The sequence below is a fragment of the Dermacentor silvarum genome, chromosome 2, assembly GCF_013339745.2.
Source record: "Dermacentor silvarum isolate Dsil-2018 chromosome 2, BIME_Dsil_1.4, whole genome shotgun sequence".
NCBI classification, from domain to species: domain Eukaryota; kingdom Metazoa; phylum Arthropoda; class Arachnida; order Ixodida; family Ixodidae; genus Dermacentor; species Dermacentor silvarum.
In genome coordinates, this window is record NC_051155.1 from 150,582,293 (window position 1) to 150,608,998 (window position 26,706).

Sequence of the window (26,706 nt, forward strand, 5' to 3'; positions counted from 1 at the left end):
GGGCGAATCCCGCGACATTGGCCATGGCGAGGCACCGGACTAGTCCGACCGTGTTGGATGCTATGGATAGCACATTGCTCTATGCCGTGAGATGTCTTTCTCGATAGACAACGGCTCTGCACGGTCGCTATAGGTAAAGACGGCTACTGAGTTGGAGTGCCGCTTCCCTGAAAGCACTTTGGTGATTACCTCTCTGATCCCTGCCACTCACTGGGGCGAAGCCAACAGAAGGAAGAGGCAAAACACATTACCGAACTGGGGCGAAGAAAGCTCAAGCCTGTTCTCTACACGCTCTGAACATTCCTTCCTTTGTCATGTATTCCGGACATGGCTACCGGGTACCCGATGAGAGCGGTGTTTACTGGGGAAGGCACGGTTTTCACTAATTTGTAGCGGAAATCGAGTGTGGGCAGCTTGCACCTATGACAGTCCGGCATATGGTTGTATTTCTTTCTTTTTTTCGAGCCATAGCGCAACATGGCCAACGGGAGCCAACGACTGCGTGGACTGCTTGTGTCTATATTGAGGGAGCTCTACTCCCTTATAGCAGACTGATACGAAGCAATTGGCTCTAAAGATTTGTCTTTTGTATGTAAGTCAAATTTATGCAGTTGCGGTGTGCGCAGGAACGTCGGAGCAGTAGTTTAAGTATGCGCCGTTCTCATTCAAAATTTACTGAACATAAAAACAGGAGGGAACTGAAATCGTCGTTGTAAAATGTCACTTTTCTCTTTACACATGGCAGTCTCTCAATATACCGGCGAAAAAATTATATCATCTAGCTGTTTTCGATTTTTTTGTGATTCCCTCACCAATTTCGGTACATTAAACCTTACTAAACGTTTCTGAAATATTGGATTCTTGGTATTTAGGCATAATTAAGCGCGATATAAAGCAAAGCGCTACTAAGCAATCTAGACGGAATAAAGGACCATTTGATACTCTATATTTCTGTGGTTAAAAGGACGTGTTGATGGGAGCGTTGGAAACAGATAAGGGCTTATTGTGCGAATGGGCTGTTTTACCCATTCCCATTAATACCGGGGCCCGTGTAAGAGATGCCTAGCGAATTGCTGTATTACATGGAGTTTGCGTTTAATTTATTTCTTGCTGTTGAGTCCCTATCAAAAATTTCAAGGGCAATGGACATGCTATGAGAACCATATCCTCATTGTTCAGTCTTCATTCCGGCTATTGTTACGACCCCCTTCAATAATGCCCAAATTGGTTATGTAGGTTCCTGGATAAATACCGTCATCATCATCATCATCATCATCATCATCATCATCATCATCATCATCATCATCATCATATATTTTATATCCAGTGCAGGACGAAGGCCTCTCCTTGCGATCTCCAATTACCCCTGTTTTGCGCTAGCGTATTCCAACTTGCGCCTGCAAATTTCCTAACATCATGATCCCATATGGTTTTCGGCCGACCTCGACTGCGTTTCCCTTCTCTTGGTATCATTTCTGTAACTGTAATGGTCTACCGGTTATCCATTCTACGCATTACATGACCTGCCCAGCTCTATTTTTCTCCGTTTAATGTCAACTAGGATATCGGTTATTCCCGTTTGTTCTCTGATCCACACTGCTCTCTTCCTGTCTCTTAACGTTAGGCCTAACATTTTTCGTTCCATCGCTCTTTGTGCGGTCCTTAAGTTCTTCTCGAGCTTCTTCGTTAACCTCCAAGTTTCTGCCCCATATGTAGCACCGGTAGAATGCAATGATTGTACACTTTTCTTTTCAACTACAGTGGTAAGCTCCCAGTCAGGATTTGGAAATGCCTGCCATATGCACTCCAACCCAATTTTATTCTTCTGTAAATTCCTTTCTCGTGATCAGGGTCCCCTGTGAGTAATTGACCTAGATAAACGTACTCATTTACAGACTCTAGAGGCTGACTGGCGATCCTGAATTCTTGTTCCTTTGCCAGGCTATTGAACATTACCTTTGTCTTCTGCATATTCGTCTTCAACCCAATTCTTACACTTTCTTGATTAAGGTCCTCAGTCATTTGCTGTAATTCATCTCCATTGTTGCTGAATAGGACAATGTCATCTGCAAACCAAAGGTTGCTGAGATATTCGCCATTGATCCTCACTCCTAAGCCATCCAAGTCTAAGAACTTGAATACTTCTAAGCATGCAGTGAATAGCATTGGAGAGATTGTGTCTCCTTGTCTGACCGCTTTCTTGCTAGGTAACTTTCTACTTTTCTTGTGGAGAACCAAGTGGGCTGTGGAATCTTTGTAGATGTTTGATAAGATATTCACGTATGCCTCCTGTGCTCCTTGATTACGCAATGCCTGTATGACTGCTGGTATCTCTACTGAATCAAATGCCTTTTCATAATCTATGAAAGCCATATAGAGAGGTTGATTGTAATCCGCAGATTTCTCGATTACCTGATTGATGACATGGATATGATCCATCGTAGAATATCCCTTCCTGAAGCCAGCCTGTTCTCTTGGTTGGCTGAAGTCAAGTGTTGCCCTGAGTCTATTGGAAATTATCTTGGTGAATATTTTATACAATACTGAAAGAAAGCTAATGGGTCTTTAATTCTTCAATTCTTTAACGTCTCCCTTCTTATGGATTAGTATAATGTTGGCGCTCTTCCAGCTCTCTGGTACACTTGAAGTTGTGAGGCATTGCGTATAAAGGGCCGCAAGCTTTTCAAGCATGATATCTCCTCAATCCCATCCTCCAAATATATATATATATATATATAATATATATATATATATATATATATATATATAAACCTTTGTTGTGCAGTGAGATTGGCATCGCGTCCTCTGTAGAAACAACTTTACCTGTAATCACACTATTTCCATTTTATTTATTTTAGTCGACGCATATCTGCTCAACAGCGCTAAACCACTGGAAAGTTCAAAAACGATATTTTGTCACGTTTCTGTCCAGGCAAAAGCCCGCGAATACACGCAAAGTGCCTCGAACGGCCGGTCGCGTGGCAATTTTGGGTGTATTCGCGGGCTGCTTTCAGGCTCGGAAAAACACTTTGATGTAGCACGTATTGAACAGAAAGCTGTATCGGGAGATTTTCATGTTTCTCTACAATATTTTTATTAACACTTTTCATGTAAATAAAATATGTGAGAGCTGATTTATTAATTAAGACTAATTATGTAATTAGGCGGAATGCAAAAAATTATCTGAGTATCTCCCAGTGACGGCAGACGACATTACCTTGTTGTGTCCAGCTACGTGGCATTAGCATATTTTTAAGGTTTGGTGCAAGTTACGTGGGGCCCCCTGTATATGGGCAGACATAATTCGGCGCGAACCTTGTGAATATACCAAGCAGAAGAAACAAGCAAGCACATTCTAAGCTTGCCGCGTAAAAATGTCATTTTTGTTTTCTTGCAATTTGTGTTTTTACGCCGAATTGTTTCAGGTTTCTTCTTAAACACTGAATGTCCCATCAGGGCCCCTCAAAATAGTTACCAGAAATTGTAGATCTTTATGTACAAATTGTAAAATCTACTGCACAGAAAAAAAATCTAGTGCGGCAAGAATGCACAGCAGTAATATCAACCATAATGACGACTGCCTCGACGGACGAAGTGTACAAGTACCAGTGCCTCCCATTCTACGTACTGCGCCGGAACAACCCATGCCTTGAGCAAGCGCAATAGTCCAAGTCGTTTGAGCGCTTTAGATAGGCGCCCTTTCTCTGGGCTGAAATTGTTCGTACTGTGGCCGTGCCCCAACAGAGATTACCTCTGAAGGCTCAACGAGATATTCTAGTGGACTGTGAGTTTATTAATTCGCTATGGGCAGATAGTATATGTACTATCGACCAAAAAAGTTTACGGACCGCGGGATTTTAGAAAACGCTAAATATCCGAGCAGTCTTTAAAGGTAGCCACTAAAACCGTACATCACAATGTTGTTCGCATGTACCAGTACAGGCTGGAAATGGGAATACCAGGCTGCGTTTTGCGGCTGCGGAGATATTCAGCTTTTTGTAAGATCCCTTGATCCATAAACTTTCTTTATCGATAGTACATTTCTTTCTCTACATTCCTGACCCATTCATGCTAGTGTTGTTCGTGGACTTTGGTAAACATATTTTTCTTTATTTTCTATTTGATGCAGGAACTTGCTTTGTTAGTGTTTTGTTATTTCGTTGTGTACTTGTTTGGATCGGGTTTTGTAAGTTAATCAAGTTTTTTTATTTGTCATTGCTTTTCTTAGCTACAATGTTGAGATAGCGGGCCCTTTCTGTGGCAAAACTTCCAATATTTCGCAGCTAATATAGAAGAAGTGCGACATTGCATGGAAGCGGTCGTCATGGTGCAGATAAGATGCGAATAAGCGGTATGCAGGTATGCACTTTGCAGGTATGCAGTTTCACTGGGGATTCACTGCCGAGATATTTTAAAGTATGTCGAGAGGAGTTTCTTGCGGCTTATCACAAGGCAACAAAAAGGAACGTTTGCTGCTTCTCCACCAAAGGGCATGGCGAAACACACTCCCACCTAAGTCGCGGTGCCTCGCTCCTCTAACGGGATTTCCTATAACGGCCTCCCACACTCTTAGCATTCCTCGGGGCACCCCGCTTATTGTTGCTTGTTGTGGGCGAATACCTGCAACGCGGCCTCCAGAACGCCGGGGAAAGGCCTGGAATCTAACGCACCAGCCACACGATTCTGAAGACCTCCTTCAATTTAATTTCTCTTTTGCTTCGCAGAGTGCTATGCACTTTTCCTAAACAACATCCGCTCGTCTGTTTAGGTATTCTTTTTCTGCTGTATGGAACTCATACCATACACATTGCACAAAAGAATATCAGAGAAATCGACTTTCTCCGTTCTAGCTCTTGTGTTTTGGCTAGTCATCCGACAACCAGCTATTTTAGCGAGAGAAATTTCAGTAAACTTTTAGGGTGAATTGGTTAGCACAGAAGAGCTCGAAAACGGTATAGACGCGTTCTCGGGGTATTTTTGGAACGGTAGATCACTCGCCGAGTTTATACTTTAGGGAATGCTCGGCATGTGAATGGTTATATGATGGCAATCAAATTATTGTGTCGGTAAGTATCGAAACTTCCCCGTTGTCCTGGAAGAACGAAAGGTGGCCAAATTGTTTTATTAGGAGATAATGAGATAATGGTATAGTTGACATGCATCAAAAAGTGCGTAGGTTATGATTATGAGCTTCTGAAATAATCGCTAAACGGACGTTCTTTGCCTCGTAAGGGGTGCTTATACAAGGCATGCACTTTGTTTGCTCGCTTTCCTGAGATAAATAAGCACGGCACCGAGACTGAATTTGCATGGAGAAGGGAGCCATGTTACGGGTGATGGATGATCAAAGTCAGATATTCATAAATAATTACAGCCTTCGTAAACAACTTAACAATTTTAGAGGGGAAGAGGAAAGGGTAGAAAATTGCGAGAACAAGAAGATAATATAAAGTATTTTATACACTATACCAGCTTCCAAAGCGTCATGCAATCTTGTGAGCGAGCGCTTGTTTAGATAATGCAATGGCCGACTCTAAGCAATATTTACGGATGATTAGCTTTGCGGATTCGGCGGCACAATATTATCAATAGCCCATGTGAGGTTCGGGCACTAGGTCTCGTTTCTTGAACAAGGGGACCCCAGCCTGCGTGTACCCGTCGTAGTCCTTAATGAACAATCTTGTTACCATAGAAGTAGGAACTCCGCATGCAAGCAGTAAATGTCTGTGAGAGTACCGCAGGAAAGTGGAGGGTAAAGCGAGAGCTGCAGGAGGATGGAAACCGGCATAACAGGGTTTAAAGCAGTGTGATGTTTAAGGCAGCGTTAAGGGGGTACTCCCCCTTTCCTCCCGTGACAATCTGAGCCGATACAATCGAAGCACTAAAAAATTGCTTCCTCGGTTGTTGCTCACACGTCCAGTGGTATACTTACCCATTTCGTGCCACACGGTTACCTTCTTCTGTCGGTTTATAACGTAAGGAGCGTATTAGCAACTGCGTTACTAAAAAAATTTAAAATTCATTATATTTTGCTGCGTCATCTTCGGCTTAAAACCTTCAGCGATGGCTGCTTATCTTTGTCGGTCCTTGCAAACACATAGTTCTGTCGATAATTTTCTGAAAGACTGTGCAGAATGTGATCAACAGCTATTTTGCGCGATAAATTGAGCCACTTGGAGGGGAGTCATTTTTCTGTAACTAAAGTAGAGATTCCGCTAAGCATAAGCGTTCTCTGACGGCCCTATGTTTTGTTCGAGGAAAGCAAGCTAATTATTATGTTTTTCTCGCAGATTCTTGCGAGTCTACAAAAACATTCGGTAGCGTTTGGTTCAAGTAGTTTTAAACGCGAACACCTAATCTTAACAGAACAGTAAGTGTTTGTTTTTAAGGCTACTTGAACAATGACATTCATGCGTACGCGTATAATAGTGTTCTTGCTGTACAGGTTTATGTTGTTCTTTATTTCATGGCTCTGCTCTACTTTCCTTGATGCTGCTGCACTCTATCTTGCTGTCGTTTTACCTTTTATCTTCTTTATCAGAAGTGCAGCGAAGCAAGCAGCATATACCCGTATGAATATGTTCCCTGCTTTTTTTTCCCTTTATTCCTATCTCCCTCTTTCTGTAATTGCACTAAGGACGTGTGCTTACATCACTTAACCCGAGTGTATACGCGACGCTTCTTTCTCTATAGCTTTATATTTTGTTAATTTTGATATTTTTATTGACGAGCACCTTACGGGGATAAACGGTAGCCCGAGTTTTTTACCTGCGTCTTGGGACAGCTTGCTATAACGTAGCCTACTTTTCCATTCGTGTGCAGTTACTGAGCAAGAAACACCAGCATAGTGCTGAAGTTTATTACGTCACCGGGCACTCGAGAAGGCCGGAGCGAAGAGCCTTTAATTCGCATCTTGCAGTTATCACCGATGTCTTCAGCGCTGGTTTTAAAAGAGAAAAACCATTCGTACCCACAGGAACCATTAGCGTAGCCCCGTCCTCCTTCTTTCACCTGACAGTGCGGTACATTCCTCGTCACGGTCTGTGTCCATAAGATGGTGCGAACGATTCGTATTGACATCGCATGCGTCAGAGCTGTCGCAAGCGGTGCCGTTGCTGTTTCGGTTGGCGCACCACCCCAAAAAGTCTAAAGCTTAAGCTGGGTTATTGCGAAAGCGCACATCGCAACGACGGTAGACAATTGACTAAAAAACAAAAACGCGAATTGAAGCTGGACGCTGAAAATGAGGGTAAGGAAACGAAAGAAAGAATTGTGCCGCCCTCTAATAGAATCCGGACCGGGGAGAAAATGGTTCTGCAAATATGAGCGTCTCGGAAATCGAAAGACGATGGGATCCTGAGTAACTGGATCCTGAGAAGTCGGTACATCATTGTTGCGTAACAAGATGTGTATCGAAGGAGCACCGGGAAAGGAAAAACGGCGTCTTTGGAGACGTTGTCGATAAAGAACAATAAATGTGGACAGGTACTTATTGCACAAGCATAAAGGTTAGAACAGGGCATAATAAAAATGTGGTTGATCCCTCTTATATAGGAATCGGTATAGAACACGAAAGTGAAACGTGTCTTCACAGAAGTAGTGTAATGTTTATTGCACATTGATATATAATGTCTATTGGTGTTTTGTGGCTAAAGCGCCCTTAGGCGTTGATGCACCCACGCTGACGCCTGGTGGCACGTCTCCTCCATCACGACTACCAACGTCGATGACCATGAGCAACCGTCGTGCATATGGAAGCTGCACTACGCTGCACACGCTAGCACAACGCGAAAGACGAAGCACGTAACTGACACACTAATACAACGCGCAAGACAAAGCACGTAACTGAATAGTCACCGAGTCAAATCAGCGCGTACAGCGCGTCGTAATTGCAGCCTCCGCGATCAACTTCAGAAACATTTTCAGAGCTAATTGCGGAGGCCACGCTCCGCTGTGCTGAGTACGGTGAACGCCACCTAGGTGGCGTTGGTAGTGCTTCTTGATGCCAGCGTCCCTTCGAATGCTGGCATCGAGGCGTCGTAGTGCTGAGACCACCGAAGCGTTCACTGTCGGTGCGCGTTAGTGTCATAATGCAGTACTTCTCTTTTATTGCGATAGCAATTATATGGACACTCAAAAGCAGACTTCTGCCGTCGGCGTCGCCGTCGCCGTCGCCGTCGCCGTGAGGTTCCGTATGACGTCAATGGAGATGAAATCGGCGCCGATGATAAGTGGTTCTTGAGGGAAAGGGAAAGGTTGGCGCTATCTTCTGCAGCCCTTGAGGGAGCACGGCTCAGCGCCAATCGGCGCCGCGATAAGTGGTTCTTGAGGGAAAGGGAAAGGTTGGCGCTATCTTCTGCAGCCCTTGAGGGAGCACGGCTCAGCGCCATCGGCGCCGCGCGCCGAACGCTGTATGTGCGAGTGAAAGGGCGCGAGGGGCGCGTCTTTCACGGGGAGTGAACGCACGGCGGAGAACAAACGCGCGTTCTGCGCCGTGCTCGCTTAAGGGCTGCAGAAGTAGGCGTCTCTGCTCTCCTTTACAATCACCATGTATGTAGAGCAAACGCGCCTTCTTCGGACGAGCGAGAGGCCGTGGGAAGGGGGAGGGAAGGCAGGCGACGTTTAGCTGCGGCACGCAGTGCCTATTTATATCAGAGGCTCCGGCAACAGTCACCAACGCCGCACGCATTTTGAGCGAACGCGGGCAAAACGCGGATGGCGTCGACAACAGTTCTGCGTGTTGCCGATGCTGCTGCATGTCCAAGTTTATACAGCTGATAAAGCTAATATCATTACTCCGTATAGCTCTCTACAAGTTTGCTATCGCAATTGATGCTTCACCTTTCAGGTGAAACTGCGACAACTTTTTTCTGCTCGTAGGCGGCGGCATCGCCCCGAGCAAGAGCGCGGGTACACGGAGGATTGTTAGATATATAAGGCGCGTTTGTGTAGTTTTCTGCAAATGCGTTTGTGGCGCAATGGGTTAAACGCTCGGTTATCTATCGTCGCGGACCGAGAGGTCGTGGGTTCGATTTCCAAATTTTGCATGTTTGTGGAACTTTTTCTTCTGGTTTCTTTCTTTGTATTATGTTCTATGACGTATTTCCGTGACGGAAATACGTCAGTGAAGTCTTGGTGGACCCGGCATAAAACACTTTCGTGTTAAAAATGTGGTTGATCCCTCTTATATAGGAATCGGTATAGAACACGAAAGTGAAACGTGTCTTCACAGAAGTAGTGTAATGTTTATTGCACATTGATATATAATGTCTATTGGTGTTTTGTGGCTAAAGCGCCCTTAGGCGTTGATGCACCCACGCTGACGCCTGGTGGCACGTCTCCTCCATCACGACTACCAACGTCGATGACCATGAGCAACTGTCGTGCATATGGAAGCTGCACTACGCTGCACACGCTAGCACAACGCGAAAGACGAAGCACGTAACTGATACACTAATACAACGCGCAAGACAAAGCACGTAACTGAATCGTCACCGAGTCAAATCAGCGCGTACAGCGCGTCGTAATTGCAGCCTCCGCGATCAACTTCAGAAACATTTTCAGAGCTGATTGCGGAGGCCACGCTCCGCTGTGCTGAGTACGGTGAACGCCACCTAGGTGGCGTTGGTAGTGCTTCTTGATGCCAGCGTCCCTTCGAATGCTGGCATCGAGGCGTCGTAGTGCTATAGTGCCTAGAATATACATACTAGTGTGCCGACCGCGGGCTTTCCGGTGGCACGGAGAATGATGCCTTCCGCCGGCGGCCACCAGACGGCGATAGCCGTACGGACCGTGCTATGCCGAGCGGCGTCTCTAGCCAACGCGCGCGTGTGCGACAGACGCCAATGGGCTGTCCCAGCCAGTTTCGTTCTGCGGAGCGTTGGTTGAGGTGCAAAGCGTAATCGAAAGAATATGATTTCGTTGCACTTACAAACGATCGTAGGCACAGTTATCATTATAACGCTACACGATACGGGGTGTTTCTGCGAAAAATACCAATAAATAAATACGTGGTTTCCGAAGTGTAAATTTTTTTCCACAGTAAACTATTATATGCCAGACATGTCCACAAATGCTAAATTCGCACCAAGTTGTATCTAATTACCATAAATTAAATTAATTACCATAAATGACGGTAATTAAACAGGGCACATGTTCATGGGCGACACGCCGTCGACTAATTTTGAAGGAGCGCTTAATGTATCAATTATTAAAGTGTTTCTCACAAGCGACAGCCGCCAGAGTTAGCCTTCGATCAGCCCTCTTATATTCTTCTCCCACTCGCCAAAACGTTCTGGCCAGTCAACAGACGCTGAATAATGAGACTTGCTCGTTGTTTGAGCGCTATTCAGTTGTACAATATGGGACAAAACAGGTGCTGTGTTTATGCCTCGTTTTCTGCGACATCTCGGTTCCGTCCGTGAACAGACACAAGTGCGAACCACGCGCACAGAAAGAAACCCAGTAATGACATGCGGAGGCACCACATGCTACTTGCTCGAAAGCTACAACGCGCCGCAACCGACTGCGCTTATGAACGCGCATCCGAAGTGTACCCGAAGCGCAAGTGACGCGTGATGCGCCGCTCGGTTAGCACGGTCCCAAACAGTGTCGCCGTCTGGGGGCCTCCGGCGGAAGGCATCACCGGCGGTGCCAGCGTCTCCCATTGGAAACGCCCGGCGGTCGGCACACTAGTAAGTATATTCTAGGCACTATAGTAGTGCTGAGACCACCGAAGCGTTCACTGTCGGTGCGCGTTAGTGTCATAATGCAGTACTTCTCTTTTCTGCTCGTAGGCGGCGGCACCGCCCCGAGCAAGAGCGCGGGTACACGGAGGAGTGTTAGATATATAAGGCGCGTCTGTGTAGCTCTCTGCAAATGCGTTTGTGGCGCAATGGGTTAAACGCTCGGCGATCTATCGTCGCGGACCGAGAGGTCGTGGGTTCGATTTCCAAATTTTGCATGTTTGTGGAACTTTTTCTTCTGGTTTCTTTCTTTGCATTATGTTCTATGACGTATTTCCGTGACGGAAATACGTCAGTGAAGTCTTGGTGGACCCCGGCATAAAACACTTTCGTGTTAAAAACTTGAGCGCCTCAACAGGGCAAAGTTATGCTCTCTTATTTTCAGACCGAACTTTCCGTTTTCTTATGTTAAAATATTTTGGATTATCACTTTTTTCTGGTTTTGTTTATTCCTTCAATTTCGTTAGTGTATCACCTCCAACATCTTCCTTTTTTATACTAACCAGCCTGTCCTAACTTCTGTTTCATTTCATTCATATTTAAAGATAGTCAAATTTCTGGTACTTGTCCTGCCATAATTTTGGCCCATCCTGCAGAGCCAGTATGGGGGACCGTGACAGAATACTAACTACTACTACTGTGAACTATCACAACTAACGAACTACTCTTACTACTACAACGATTACTCCGGCGGCGGCTGCGTATGGTGCCGCTAAGCGCAGCCGCGTGGGCCCTATTTTGAAAGCGACGTGCGATGGCGACAGAGTCTAGGCGCGCTCAGGCCTGATGGCTTCGTGTGCGCTCCATTCTCACCGCTTAGTTCGCGGTAAAGCGAGAGGCAGCACGAAGAGCAATTGGCTCGCTGCTGCTACCACTCCTCCTGACGCCAGTGGTTTGACAGTGAGTGTCCACAATCATGGAGTAAGATGTGTTCATGTTTGCCTGTGCGCGCGTGACACCATGCTTGTTAATTTAGTAAGTGAACGTTTACAAGTTTATAAGGCCAATAAAGCTTCTATGCCTACTTCATATAGCTGCCTAATACCTTGCTATAGCAACCGATGCTTCGCTTTTTGGGTGAAACTGCGACATTTTTTATGGGTTGTTAACAACGCAAGGCCTTATTCAACGCACGGTTTTTCGATGGTGTCAGTACTTAGGGCTCCATTTCAGAAGAACTCGCTCTAGAGTAGACAGTGGGTGAATGTTGAATCACAGCTCATATTTTTGAAAACGTCATGCCCCGGGCCGGGCTGAAAAACGGAAGATTGGTGTAGTTCCAGAACGTTGTCAACTAAGTTCAGAAGTTTGCTCTGTCTTACTGTGCAAGCTATCATGGTTATAGCTATCTACGACGATGTTTCCAAGCCATCAGCTGATAGCTGTTTTATTCAGCAACAATCATTTCAAAATACACTTTGCTCGCTGACTGAATAACCTTTCTTGAGGCCCAGCAGAGCCCTGTGTCCGCTGGTTCATTTGATGTCACCAATTTTGAGACTCCACGTTTGGATAAGTGCACGAATCGCAAATATGGAAGGATTCGTCACGATCCCTTCTACGTTGGGGTAGACGCTGCATGGGCCAGATGGTCAATGAAGCATTTCTTAACTTCGCTGTCTGCGTTCTCTCACAGGAGACAGATGCAGACAATGAAATCATTTCACAGGTTCAGACTTCCCCCCGTCAACTAGAAGCTATGGGTATTGAATAAGTATAGTGGCAGACAGAGATTTGCGCTGCAATAGAATGAAAATCGTAAAGAGCTATTCGGCAAATAACATAACATGATAGGGCGCCCTATTTCCGGTAGAAACATGTCGAGTGTTCATTGAGGTATGAATAGTGACTATAGCGATGCGACACGGTAACATTTGGCAGTATTTGTTACTCGGCCACACCTTGGAAGTGGTACAAAGGATTTTTATAGTGATCAGACTATCTACTATACGTCACTTCGGAAAAGCGTAAGAGTGCCTTTGTTGACAACTAAGCTCTGAGTATTTGACGCATTGTCGGGGGCTTGATCAAGGCTTATAATCTTTCAAGAATTGCCTATACGAAGGAGCGAAATATTTACAAAGCTGTTGCAAGTGCTAGGTTTATTTGTACGGTACCTTGTCACCATAAACTCAGGTATCAGATAAGACATTCGTGTCAGTCAAGGTACAAGAGCCCGAATAAAACATCCAGTTTCTCTGGTTTTACGCTGTTCCGCTCAGCCAAAAAATAACGTCAACCAAGGTTACATGACTCCAAAAACAAGTGCCCTTTCAAAACACCAGAAATAGAAATGGAAGTTTAATAATGGGCATACACACAACTTGTTTCACGACCAACCGCAGCACATGAAGAGGTGTAAAACGAATCATCTACGTTTCTGAGGAAGCAACGGAACACAAAAATTTGGAACTTGCTAATTTCTTTGATGTCTGAAGTACAGTTATTAAATTCAGCTCAGCGAGGTACAAATCTATAGCATTTAGAGGTTATCGACCCTCTTGGAATCTTGTCTCTTTTCACCGTTAATGTAAAGTAATGTAAGGTACAAATTTGTTTTGGCTCTTGAGGGTTTTATATATGGTAGAGGCCAGTCATGAAATTACCAACTGCAAAAGGAGGTCAGGGCGTCATGAATAGAACGGGACGCAAAGATAATGCACTTGCAAGGATCAATAGGTAAGCTCAAAGCTGATATGCGAAGGCATGTGAAGCACATGCTTACGCTGAAAGAGATGACGTCGAGAAACATTAAGGCACATATGCAGCCGACTGTTCAGATACCTACAAAGAGAGGTTCTTACCCTGCATGCGTGAATGCGTGGCGTCAGCGATACATGAAAGGCTGTGCAACTGCCTTTGGTCATTCTGGAGTTCGATACATCTCAAGCCATCTGGAATAGATAGCCCGCGCTCTGTACATAAGTTGTACATACATAAGATGTATTCAGGGGAACTAAATACCGTGATACTGTAGACATAGCTGTATTTTGTCCTCGTACATAGTCTCTTTCAGATGCTAGGTACGGCGACAAAGGTTATGGAAATAAGGGCCTTTTCCGAAGGGCAGAGTGTTCAGATAGCGTATGTTGCGCAGCTGACCTACACGCTACTCCGTTGTATAGATGGACTGATGCGTGTATTATAGGAGGAGAACAAGGCCCGGCAAGGAGGGAATTAGCTTTTTTGTGCCGAGAGGTGATCAATAAACGCGAGGGAAGCTGTCTGAAAACATTTGACCACATATTCGAAATGCCTCCACGCGTTCAGCCTCTTTCCAGAGATAGTGGCAATCTATGTTCGATGACCCTGTGCACGCGTCATTGTCTTATGCATCATTTACTACAGTGTCATTTACGTTTATTGTGTTTTTTCTTTATATCAGTCAAATACCGTCAAATTTATCGTTTTGGTGGAAAGAGTGAAGGAAGTGAGGAGTTCAAGCAAAGATAGCAATACAACACAGACTGCTTTCATTTTTGTAGATGGGTGCCATATACCAGGGCTGCGACATTGCACCATAGACATCCTTGTTTTTCAGTTTTTCCAGTTTTCGATTTTTATACGACACACCTTGTTAGTACTTCAGTAATGTGTGATATCGCTTGCAGGCAGTGTTAGTTCATTGCCCTCTTTCGAAACCCTATATCCCCCACTCCAGTGCAGGGTAGCAAATCGGAAAGTCGCCTCTGGTTAACCTCCCTGCCACTCCTGTCTCGCTCTCTCTTTCATTGTCCTGGTTGCTGAGATTTGTGTGGAAAAGGCAGGGAATATCTACTGAAGGGAAGCACAGAAAAGCCTGTTTGTAGACCTCTTTGTGAGTACTAAAGAAGCGCTGTGCTTTTCAGTGACAAGTTGCTTGAAAATTTTTTTTATTTATGTAAGTTACAGAGATGTGATCATCTTAAACACAGAACACAGTGTCACAATATTGGACGAGCCGCATTTTTTTAATGCCTAAGCGTTCTGGTGTGTACCCCAGAAGTTTAATGCCTTGTATCTGTACAAAAATGAGTAATTTGCAAAGTCAAGATATTTCATCGCTATAGTAGTGTAAATGCAGATTATTGGTAGATTTATAAGTAATCAAGAGCAATTCAAACAAAAATTAAATATTAAAAAAGGAGCGCAGCCTGCACTAGTGGTGCAAGGCTGGAGCAAACAGCGGAGCATTTGATCAACCAAGCTGCAGCCAGGATCGCTATCCCGACGACGCTGAATACTCAAACGCAGACTCTCGCGTACTCCTTCTCAAACTCGGGATCTTCGATTTGACGACGCCTCTTCTCAGCTGCAGCTTCGGCACGGTATTCCGGATCGGCTCGCCACCGATGCGCACATTCTCGCTTGGCCGCAAAAACGCGCTTCAAGACGTGGCCTGGCGAAGCGTTCACATGTCTAGGCGAAGCGAGGCACATGTGGTTGCTAGGCGACGCGAAGTGACGACATGGCTAAAGGAGCAGGTGCGCGGTCGTAGCAGCTCGGCGTGGTGGTGCGGAGAGGCGGCGAAGCGGGGCGCAGCTGCGCCAAGTGGTTGCTAAGCAACGTGCGGTGACGTCATCTCCAGGCGCGGTTTCTGGTTTACGCTATACGGGCCAACCTCCGGCTTTCACAGCTCGGCTGTTAAAAGACAATAGCAATAGGTATACATAGGGCTCCTTAGAAAATGCATCGGGAAGCTTATAGTAGGGGTGATCCAACTGAAATTTGGGGGTTTGGTGGGCCAGCATAAGCTTGGAGGTGGGCCAAATTGAAATTGGGACGTGGGCAACGTGAAATTTGGGCGTGGGCCAACTTGAAATGCATGACTGACCAACTTCAAATTTGGTGGTTGGTTAACATAAAATTCCGGGGTAGGCCAACTTGAAATCTTGGGGTAGCCCTTAAATAATGGGTGTGCTAACTTGAAATTTGGGGTGTGCCAACCTGAATTTAGAGGTGGGCCAATTTGAAATTTGGGGTGGGTCAATTGAAATTTGGAAGTCGGCCAACCTAAATTTGATTGTGGGTCAACATAAACTTGGGGGTATGCTTATGCATACTTACAACTCCACTGGAGTTCTTGCATTTTATGCACAAGTATAAGTGGCCCATGAGTGAAATCGTTAATGTTTAGTGTGAAGCCGCAAAGGACGCAGAGGAATGCGCCTGGAGGTGGTGAAGAGAATTGCATGCCGGGGGAAGTATGAAGGAGAGCGCTGAGCGCGTGGTACACCAACCCCACCTAGAGAGAAATCTAGCTGGCATTGAGCGAAGTGGGGAAGGAGAAAAGAGACGAAGCTAAGCACCAGAAGAGGGTAGGCAAAGCGCGCTGGGTTGACCTGCTCTGGCAGTTGCTACAGGTTGTGTGCGCGCTATGGAGGTGCCGCATTCGTCTCGTGATCGAGTTGCTGAGAGCCGTACGAGGATGGAGCAGCATCGCAAGCGGTGGGAGGCCGACCACGAATCGAGCTAACCCGAAGTCATCGCATCTTCAGATCGCTTTCAAAATATGGCATGCACCACTGCACCAACAAAGCAGTTGCTACCAGAGTACAAGCCGTACCCCCATCCCTCCCAAGCTGCCTTCACACTGTCCTCCTTTGAGTGCGATTCGGGTCACCATTGCAGGCTTTCACTCGCACATACAGCATACGGCGTGCAGGGACGATGTTATCGCCCTTGGACTTTAACGGAACACCGCGGTGCCCACGACGCCAGAAATGTGCCTGGAGTGTCCGTATAATTGCTACCGAAATTATATAGGAATGGCACTCGCATGCATGCGCGTAACCTGCGTTCACGAAGTGAAACGTCACTGTAACATTTTTAATGTACATTCCTGCGTTTTAACAAAATCATTGCACCTTCGAAATGTGGGCTGGAAGCCAATTGTAGCACGCCTCTAATTTTGAGTCTGCTGTTTTAATGCAGCGATTCCTAAGAAGACCACTCAGGGCTCTTTCTTCACCTTTCCTAAGCCATAGACATTATAAGAGGGGCGTGAATTAACACATCCACAGACGAAAGATCGACAGGATCAGTGCCTGCACCAAAATGGCGTCACTTTATCTCCCAGCTCGATAAGTGTCCCTGGTGCACTGTGTCTTGTAAGCTCGTTCCAGCTTTCTTCCACAGCCCTGCTGGCACCAATTGTGCAACGCCCAGAAATTCCAAAAGCAAAAACCACATTGTGGTTCCATTGTTTTCTACAAGGCCTAGGAAGATTCGCAGCTGCGTGGCACTCAACTCGATAACCTACCCCCAGAGCACTGCACGGACCAATTTTTTCAGCCCGGGTCAGTCCTGGGCCCGATTTTACGTCGGGCTACCCACCGGAGCCCGAAAAAAAGTTTTATGGTGAGACCCGGGCCCGGCCCGGGCCCGGAAATAATCTACGTTACCCGCCCGGCCCGGCCCGCCACCCCTTTATATAAGGCCCGAGCCCGGCCCGAGCCCGGCCCGAGCCCGGCCCGAGCCCGAGCCCGGCCCGAACCCTGCCCGAGACCGAAAAAGACCACCGAGTGGAATTAAAAAAATAAAATAAAGAAGAGAATGAAAGGAATTTATTCTTAATGCATAAACGCATGCCATATGAAATTATGAACACTATTTGAGTGGTCTGAACGCGAATACCAGTGCGAGAAGTAGTACGAAGGACCCTGCCGAGCAGTATTGCCAGCACTTTCCAACGGCGTGACTTTGATGCGGCCCAATCCACTTCTATCACCACGCCACCGCTGTATTTTTCCACGTCGGGCGCCTCACTTAAAAGCATGCGCCACCCCAGCCGCTCTTCCCACTCAACCGTATTCTAGTACACTTTAGCCGAAGCGCACCCACGACCACTGGTCTCCACGCCACGACGGGTCCTGAGCGCAGCGCATGGATGGAGTAAATGGAGAAAGAAAGCTTCTCGTTCCTGCTTGGTGCAGCGTAATGCGCTGCTGCTAGGCGGCCGGTTGAGAGCATGGGTGCAATCATAGATGGACGCAGTGCCATATTTCAGCAGCGTGACGACTTATCCTATGTTACCAGTAATCGTTGGAACGCCGGCGCTATGGTGCACAGGATGGAGTTGAGGAAGACAATAGACACCGGGCGAACTTTATTTTCTACCCCACGAATTATCATGCTGGGAGAACTTCATAAGCATTTTACATCAATAGGTAACCAATGTACTGACATGAAAAGTTGGGATGCTCAGTAGGCACAACAGCTAACAGTGAAAGTACCTACCCGGGCAACAAAAGAAAAAAAACAGGGGGGGGGGGGGGGGGAGTGTTTGGGGAACAGAACGGAGGGGCAAACAAGAAAATTTTGGTAATTGTTTAAGAAGGTAAAATTTATGTATAAAGAATTACCAATCAATGGCGTAACGTTTTATGACCTGTGTAGAGCTAAAAGCTTTTGGTTTATTCAAGCTGTTCTAAGATATTTCGTATTTGCTATCCCAGAAACCCAAACAAAAGACCGTGCGCCCATCTTCTCAGAAGGAACAACATCCCGCCAGGTGAGATGACGTCGGAACTCGTGACTCCACGTCATGCATTGTTCCTGCAGTGCATAAGCAGCTAGAGGAAACGCTTAGAACTCTGGGTGCCTGTGAAGCGCAATGCAATATGCGCACAGCCGACGACTGGAAATGCGCCCTGCTGCATTATGGACAAAAAGATGCAGGGGTCAAGGATTGTGGCGTAAACGTCACATGATAACTCGGCATGACTTACGGAATTACATACGGAATGAAGAAATGACCTGTGCGCTGCTCGCTGCTCGAGACCCCACATTCTGAAGCAAACTCGAAAAAAAAAGAAGGAAGCCCTGACTACAGCACAGACTACATTCTTTCTTGCTCTATCACACACCTAAAGGGTTTCTCGGTGACATAATCTTTTTTTTTTTCTCTTTTGCGACTCGATTACATGGGCAGGAAGGCGTAGTTAATCCGGTTGAATAGCAGCAATCCGTTAGGAAACCAGATGAATGCTCCTAATTATTCAGCCCCGCTTGTTTCATTCGAAGGATAGCAAACTCAGCGGTTGCAAATTTATTGGAAAAATACTGTCATTTAAACCTAATTAACAAACAACACACATTGTACATCAGCTACAACGGCGAAATTTTGTTACGTGACTAATGATTTTTATATTATCATCGAGAAAGAGGTAACAACAAATTAAAAAAAAACATAAATGGGTGGGCAATTTGAGGTACATGACATTTTGTAATCGACCTAATACATCCGTAGTGATCACCAAAAGTGATTGCAAAATTCCGTTACCTGAGAGGTCCAATTTTTCTAGTGCGTACCAAAGTTATGAGCTAGGAAATTGAGTATATCATGATCATATGTTCGTTCAATCAAGCTTTGGTACATACATACTTGAGATACTTGAGGATGTGTTTTACAATAATGTTATAGGCCATATGAACGTGTTCACCTTGCTGAGCCCCCAGCAGCATCGATTTCGTAGTAGGTTATCCTGTAGGGTCGCGCGCTATGCTCTGGAGAGAGAGAAAATGAGAGCGAGAGAGAGTGCACGCATCGCGTGCTATGCTTGAGATAGAGAGAGGGAAAATGAGAGTGAGTGAGAGAGAGAGAAATGAATTGTAGCAGCACCAACGAGGCAACGCGCTGAGGAGCTGCCGACGCTATCCGCGCTTCTCCGTTTCCCCGCATTAGCGCCAAACGCTCGCGGTGTCCGTGACTGCAGCAGGCGCCTCTGGCGGCGGCTCGGCCGAGCTCCCACCGGTTGCGCGCTACTGCGCATGCGCCGTGACGTCATCCCGGCGTGTCGTCTGCTGCGCGTCGCCCGTACACTATGCATATCTTTTGCTCCACTTCCCCTACGTGTGCTCGGACTGCAAGTGCTTCGAGAGGCGTTCCCCGATGCCACGGGCCACGAGGAAATGCTTATACACTTCGTATAACTTAGCATCACTTGGCGTTACTTCGCCTAACTTAGCGTCAGTTCGTATATCCAGGACCATCTAGGAACCGATCAGCTCCGCTGTCTCTTTAGCCTTGCGCCACTAGTACAAGCTACCTCGATTATTCTTTTGACTGTTTGTTCCTACATTTTGAGAAGGCGTTCGATGTTTTCCCTCACTCTTTAGTTATGGAAAAATTAGAAATATATATTATAAACAGTACGGTTGGTAACTGGATAAAGGAATACCCAAATTTAAGAAGACAGAAAGTTGCGCTGAATGGCAAAGCATCCCGTGAAGTTGATGTGTCCTCTGGCGTGCCCCAAGGATCAGTCATAGGACCGCTTTTGTTCCTCATTGTCACAAAAGAGCGCGTATTCCAAGCGCGCGCCGCGTGTCACGCAAGTAACCGAACGAACACGCCGGCCCCGCGGCAACTTCAACAGAGGGGGAGAGCGCATACGCCTCAAACAGCGACCCGAAAAACGGCGCCTAGAAGTCTAGAAGAGCATAGACGAGACGACGGTAACGAGAGAGACAGTGAGAGAGCACACGCGCGCGCCGAGACACCTTCTCACCAGGTGAGTCGAGAGACATTACTACAGCGTGAGCATGCAGCAACAAGATGAGTCGTCACCCCCCCACCCCTCGACAACACTGCGACAGTGGTGGTCGAAGGTACGAGAAAACACGAGAAGTTTCCCAGGTTTAGGCCATGCTACGAGATCACGACTCCGATAGGAAAGTTCGAGAACGCCTGTGGAAGCTATATAACCGCCGTTTGAGAGATCATCAGAGGAGTTCATTCCACACCGGTCAAGGGATGTAACATGATGACCGAGCGTCTGCGGAAGAAGGGGATTCCCCGGCAAGCTAGTCGACGAGTTCATCGAGCGTCTGCATTTCCGGAAGAAGTTCCTTCTTCGAGATTTGCCCCGAGCTACTGCCGAGATTGTCTGACTCCAGGACCAGCACGGTGAATACGATGAGACACTTAGTGTTCCTATTCATTTTGTAATTTACGTGTTTAAGTGCTCTTAGTGCTTGTCGTTAATCATTTTCCTGTGTTTTGTGAATACCCATCTGATTTGTATCCTGTTGTGTCTAGCCTAAGTGTGCAAGTGTGTGTGTAACTGCCTTGTGTGAAGAATATATTTTGTTGTGTTTCGACAACTATGGGCTCTGTCTCGGTCTTTGGACAGCAACCGGCGTTCGCTTGCGCACCAGAGGGCCCGTTTTTAATTGTCCGTGCTTTCGTGTGATTATTTTCGGAAGCTGATAAGTCGGCTTTGGAATTTGGTGCGGCGTTTGCGCCTCGTTCACGGGGTCTGTGACAATCATCCATATCAATAATATCTGCTCCGGTATTTCATCGCAAACGAGGCTATTTGCCGATGATTCAGTTTTGTACAGGGCTACTTTAGTATCCGTGACTGCAATGTTTTACAAAATTACCTGTACAAAGTAAATGAGTGGTGGAACAAGTGGCACATGCTCATTAACTTGAGAAAAAAAGTTTTCTTTTACGTGCTTTATTTTATTGGTTTTTTGTACCCCCCCCCTCGCTGTAATGACTACGGGCGCTGTGGGTATAGTGATAAATAAATACTATAAAAATAAATACACGTCGTGGCATGAGGTAAAACATAAATCCGGCATGGAATCGAACCAATGACCATCCGTTGTCACAGTGACCATTCTGTATACAATGAGGGTGCTTAGCGGGAGCGAACAGCTAATACTTTCGTTGCTGGTGTACGTATTACAGTTATAGCTGCAATTTATTGTATGTTAATTGGTCAAGATACATGGCATTGCTACGATAAACATTTATTGCTGATTCTTATTTTGTATCATCAACTTTCTATTGAAGTTTGTCTTACTCTCCAAGCGAAGTTTCTGCTATTGGTTATGGTTATGCACGCCAGAGAGTCACTATCTTTACTGCTCTCGGTCTGCGAGGTGATAGGCGGTAAAATATGTTCAACAAATCAAAGTGTACGGTCCGTACATTTAACCTAACCAGAAAAATTCAAGTTTTTCGCGGTTATTACTGCCTACGCTGCAAATTATTGAGAACATGAATGGAACTTTTTAAGGCAGAAAAATCAAATAGAAACGATTTGACGTGGTGGTTTATACAAAGAAAATGCCGCCTCTGCTGTCTCCTGCGAAGTGTTTAACAGAAACTAGAATTTAGAATTAGAGGGGCTGTTTCCTGCGGAGTTTCGGGCAAGCGGTGCTTTGAAAAGCAAAAAAGTAAAGCCAATGCAATCGCATTATGAATATTTTGCTGCTGAAATATTATTGAGCTTAATGTGAAGGCCATTACAGGAGGAGAAACATGTAGATAGAAGAAACAGTCTGCCTGACTTACTTTCTTATTTTTAAAGAAAGTTCTATTACACTTTTGACTCAGTCTTTCTGATCTCCTCACTCTGTTATACATGGCTCGGAAGTTTTCTAGAACATTGCTTTCTTTCAGGTTTTCTAGAACACAAGACTTCTTTCAGCGCATGCTGAAAGAAAGTGTAGGTACGCTTAAAGTTTTCAAAAAGTACATCCGAGTGTCCTTGTTCGCGGACTCCTTCTTTCACATAAAAGAAAAGCTTTTTTCTCTCTTATTTTTTACTGTCTGGTACAAAGATAAGAACGCACGCTCTTTATTTCGAGCTCTCTAAATATTTCGTGCTGCGTGTTTGTAAGCGTTAAACTGCTCATTTCTTCCACACGTTTCATAGATCAGTCGGTTGTACAGATATGTTGCAGAATGCTTATTGGCTTTCCACAAGTTGCTTTAAGAATTATGGTGTCTGTTAATTTTTTCAATGCATTTTTCTCTGCTAACAATAATACCAACAGTATCAGTGCCACTCCAACTGCGCCGTGTATTCCACGTTTCCAGTGTGTTTCTCTTTTTGGACATGCTACTTCCCACACTGTCACGGGACATAAATATTCCGACAACAAAATAAAATTACGTATACATTTCTGGCAGTCTGCCAAGCCATTCCTTGACACGACTGTCAGAGCATGCGCATTTGCAGTGCGTGCTCCAAATTCCCAAAGCACACAAGTACAGAATTGGGTATTTTAAGTCCACTGCAATAAGTACCGTTGCGGGAAACCACAGAAGATGTTGTTGTTGTTGTTGTTGCCTCAAAACATGGCTCGTACCACACACAAGATCATTTTATGCTGGCACACAGTGCCAGTTCGTCGTCGTCTTCGTTTGGGAAATCCACAGACCCTTCACCATTACAATATTAGTGCGGGCAATTAGAGTGTTTATTGCAGTTCTTGTGCATCTTCCTGTAATTTCATTCATTCACAATAATCCCAAGGTTGTATTATGTTTTCTTCATGTAGAGTATCAAGTCCAGTTTACTCTTGAAATGTGTCCCTCATTTTCGCTCTTCCCCTGCGAGAACCTGGAATGCTTCTCGTCGTTTTCTTTTTCTGTTTCTAACCCTTCGCCTTTCTGCTCACCGGATTTACAACCAACTATCATGCTCAAGCTTCCTGCCCACGTTCTAAACAGGGACCCGAAGCTGCGTAACTTGTGCGCAGCGAGAAGAAGCAAAGAGAGCCAACTCATGACAAAAATAAGAATCTGTCTTTCAAGACGGCTTTCAACAGCATCAATTCTGCTATACGCAGACACAGTAACAAAGTATGGGTCGTTTTTTGCGCAAAGTAGAGCGTTTTTCACGCCTTTGTGCCGTGACCTGTCAGAGGCATAAAGTCCCATCCGTCAAGCCTGCCGGCCTCCTTCAGCCTTTGGATCCGCCTCCGGCGCCGTTCCAGCAAGTGGGAATGGACCTTCTTGGTCCTTTCCCCACGTCTTCCTTGCAAAACAAGTAGATAGTCGTGTCAACTGATTAGTTAACTCGATATGCGGAGACGAAAGCTGTGCCGCGGGGAACTGCTGCTGAAGTCGCCAACTTCTTCGTCCACAAGATCGTGCTTCGTCACGGTGCACCCGCTATGCTCATTACTGACCGCGGTGAAGCGTTTACAGCAGAGGTGTTGCGACAAGTCGTCACGCTGACGCATACCGACCACCGAAGGACCACATCCTATCATCCCCAGACTAACGGCTTAACAGAGCGCCTGAACAGAACATTGGCCGACATGCTATCCATGTACATTGATGTGGAACACAAGACATGGGATGAAATTTTGCCATACGTGACGTTTGCTTACAATACCGCTGTGCAGGAGACCACCGAGTTTACACCATTCGAGCTCGTTTACGGATGTCGAGTTACAACCTCCTTCGACGCCATGCTCCCGGTAGACCACGGAACTACAAGGAATGACACCACTGAAGAGTTCGTCGAGAAAGCAGAGGAAGCTCGCCAGCTTGCTCGGAATCGCATCCGCACCCAGCAGAATACCGACGCCTGCCGTTACAACCGGACCCGACGGAACGTCCAGTACTCACCAGGCAACCGCGTGTGAGTGTGGACACCTATCCGACACCGTGGGCTCTCGGAGAAATGGTTGTGCCGCTATTTCTGCCCCTACGAAGTTGTACGCCGCCTGTGAACTATGAGGTGGTGCCTCAAAGCTCTGATCCTAGTTCGAACCGACGCCGTCCCCGATGCTGAAGTCGTCCACGTAGTACGGATGAAGCCGTACTACGCACGCGAGGGATAAGCAACCCTCACAAACCGCTTCAGCATTGTGTACATTCCTGTATGTTTTTTTTTCTTTTCATGTTGGCACTCTTGCCCATAGTGCTCGCCCGCTGCCCTCGAAGCGACCGGGTCGGTCGCTTTTGAGAGGGGAGCAATGACGCGAAATAAGTTGGCACGTGGTGACACTGGCCCCTTGAGGCGAGAACGACGAAGTTCGTGGTTGCGCGCGCGCTCTCCGAGGTCCAGTCATTATTAATTAAAGGCTGACGTGTTTTTGTCTATCTGTTGCTGGTCAACTTTTCTAGCTGGACTAGCTGGGTGACAATATTATCAAGTAACGAGCGCCTCAGAAAAGCGTTCCAGGATGTACCAAGGGTTACCTATCGCCGCAACAGAAACTATAAAGACATGTTAGTGCATGCAAAAGTTAGCCTACATCATTCCTCCGTAATAAATGCATGTTCTCGCCCCAGGTGCAAAACCAGCAGGCACCTTCAAAGTGACCTTAAAATTAAAAGCACCTCAAATAGCTACACACACGAAGTGAAAACTAGCTTTACTTGCACTAGCTCCGATGTAATTTATATGCTTGAGTGTTCCTTATGTAAGAAACAATATATCGGCGGAACGGGACAATCAATGAACGTCAGGTTAAACGATCATCGCGCGACACAGCTAAAAAGCTTCGCAAATCCGTCGCCGAGCATTTCAATCAACCAGGTCATAACTTTGATTATCTTAAACTCTGCATACTACAGTCAAATTTCCGTTCTGCGCAAGACACAGAATATAGAGAATCGTACCTCATCCATAAGTTCAAGACATTACAACCAATTGGCATGAACGTTTCAAAGGGAGCTTTAGAATCTATTCGCTATATATGCTAAACTTCAAAGCATGGGCAACAACACTTAGGTATTTTTCATTGACTTGCTTGGTTGTTTTTTTTTCTCGTTATTCAATTGTCAATAATATTATAACCTCCCTTTGCTTTCCCTCCTTCCTTTCGTTCTTTTATTACATATGTACCCCCCCCCCCCTGTTGTTTTTCCACGAGCAGCCTTTTTCTGCCGCTATTTTTATTCTATCTTGCAGAGAGGATAGTCCGCTGACCTCCCCCCCCCCCTTCGCCGTCGTCCAGGCCCCTTCCACGAAAGAGGAACCTACAATGAAACGTCAACCGGCTAACACACGGTGCTGCCTCAAATTCCTCCACCGACTATCAGTAGCGCATCATCTTTCTTTCAATTCTGCACCCTCGCCGCTAATACACTCTTGCTCGTTCCCTCACGCACCCACCTTACCTTCTCTCCCCTTTAGGAGAGCCCTGCTTATATACTGTGCCGAGGAGAGCACATGTCGCCTTGGAGAAGACAAGTCCACTTTTCGAAACGTTGGCTCCTGCTCTCACCTTATTCTCGTGTTGCTCATCGTCTTAAATTTCCATCTCCCGAATTCCCCGTGCATGTTTTCTCTGGAATGTACAGTGAGACATGCACATGATGTATAGTGCACACACTTTACCCATATGATTAGATTAGACGATCGACCACCGTTCTTGCCACCTATCGTCGTGATATGAGTGTTGCTTGTGTTTCTTGGACACAAGTTTGGCCCACCTAATTTTATCCTCTTGAGGTTGGTCAAAGTCTAAACGTGTCTGTTCATGAGAACATAAATTTAGACGAGATAGTACATATGCACGATGGAAATAAACAACGCCACATTTACGCGAACCGTACGAAAGGAAGACACGCACAAGCGCTGAACTCACAAATAAACTTTTATTGGAAGCGTAGTGACGTATATGTATGGGAGAATTATCAAAATGCAAGAAAAAAAAAACCGTCCGGACGTGGCCACGGTGCCGCTAAGTAATGCTCGAGAGAGAGATACAAAAGGAATTTGACAAGCACTTGCGAATGATCAAGAGAAATGAGATCTCCTCTCAGCGTTTCTCGTCGTCGAGAGAAGAGAAACTTTGCTACTGACTTAAAAAAAAAAGGTAAAGAGACAAAAAACTTCACAGATACAAACATGTAGAGCAGCAGAAAAGAAGCGCCTTGCATGTAATGCTAAGCCCGCAATCATGGGCAGAACATAACAGATAGCCAGAAAAAGCAATAGGCAGAATCGTCAGGAGAGAATTAGATCAACAGCGGGAACGAAAGCTAGATCAGCAAGAAGAGGAAGAACGAGAGAGGGCGCAATGAACGGTAAGCGGGGAATGGCAAAGACAGATGGAGCGATCTGCTACGCAGTGTACAGAAGGAATTCAGCTTGACTGAAGGGGTACGGTGGGGTAAATAGGGTGGCGCGAGGTTGATGCCGGCGTGCACAGTGGCCAATTTGTGAAGCGGAACAAGAGGCCAACACACCCGAAACTGGAAACACAGGCGGGTGCA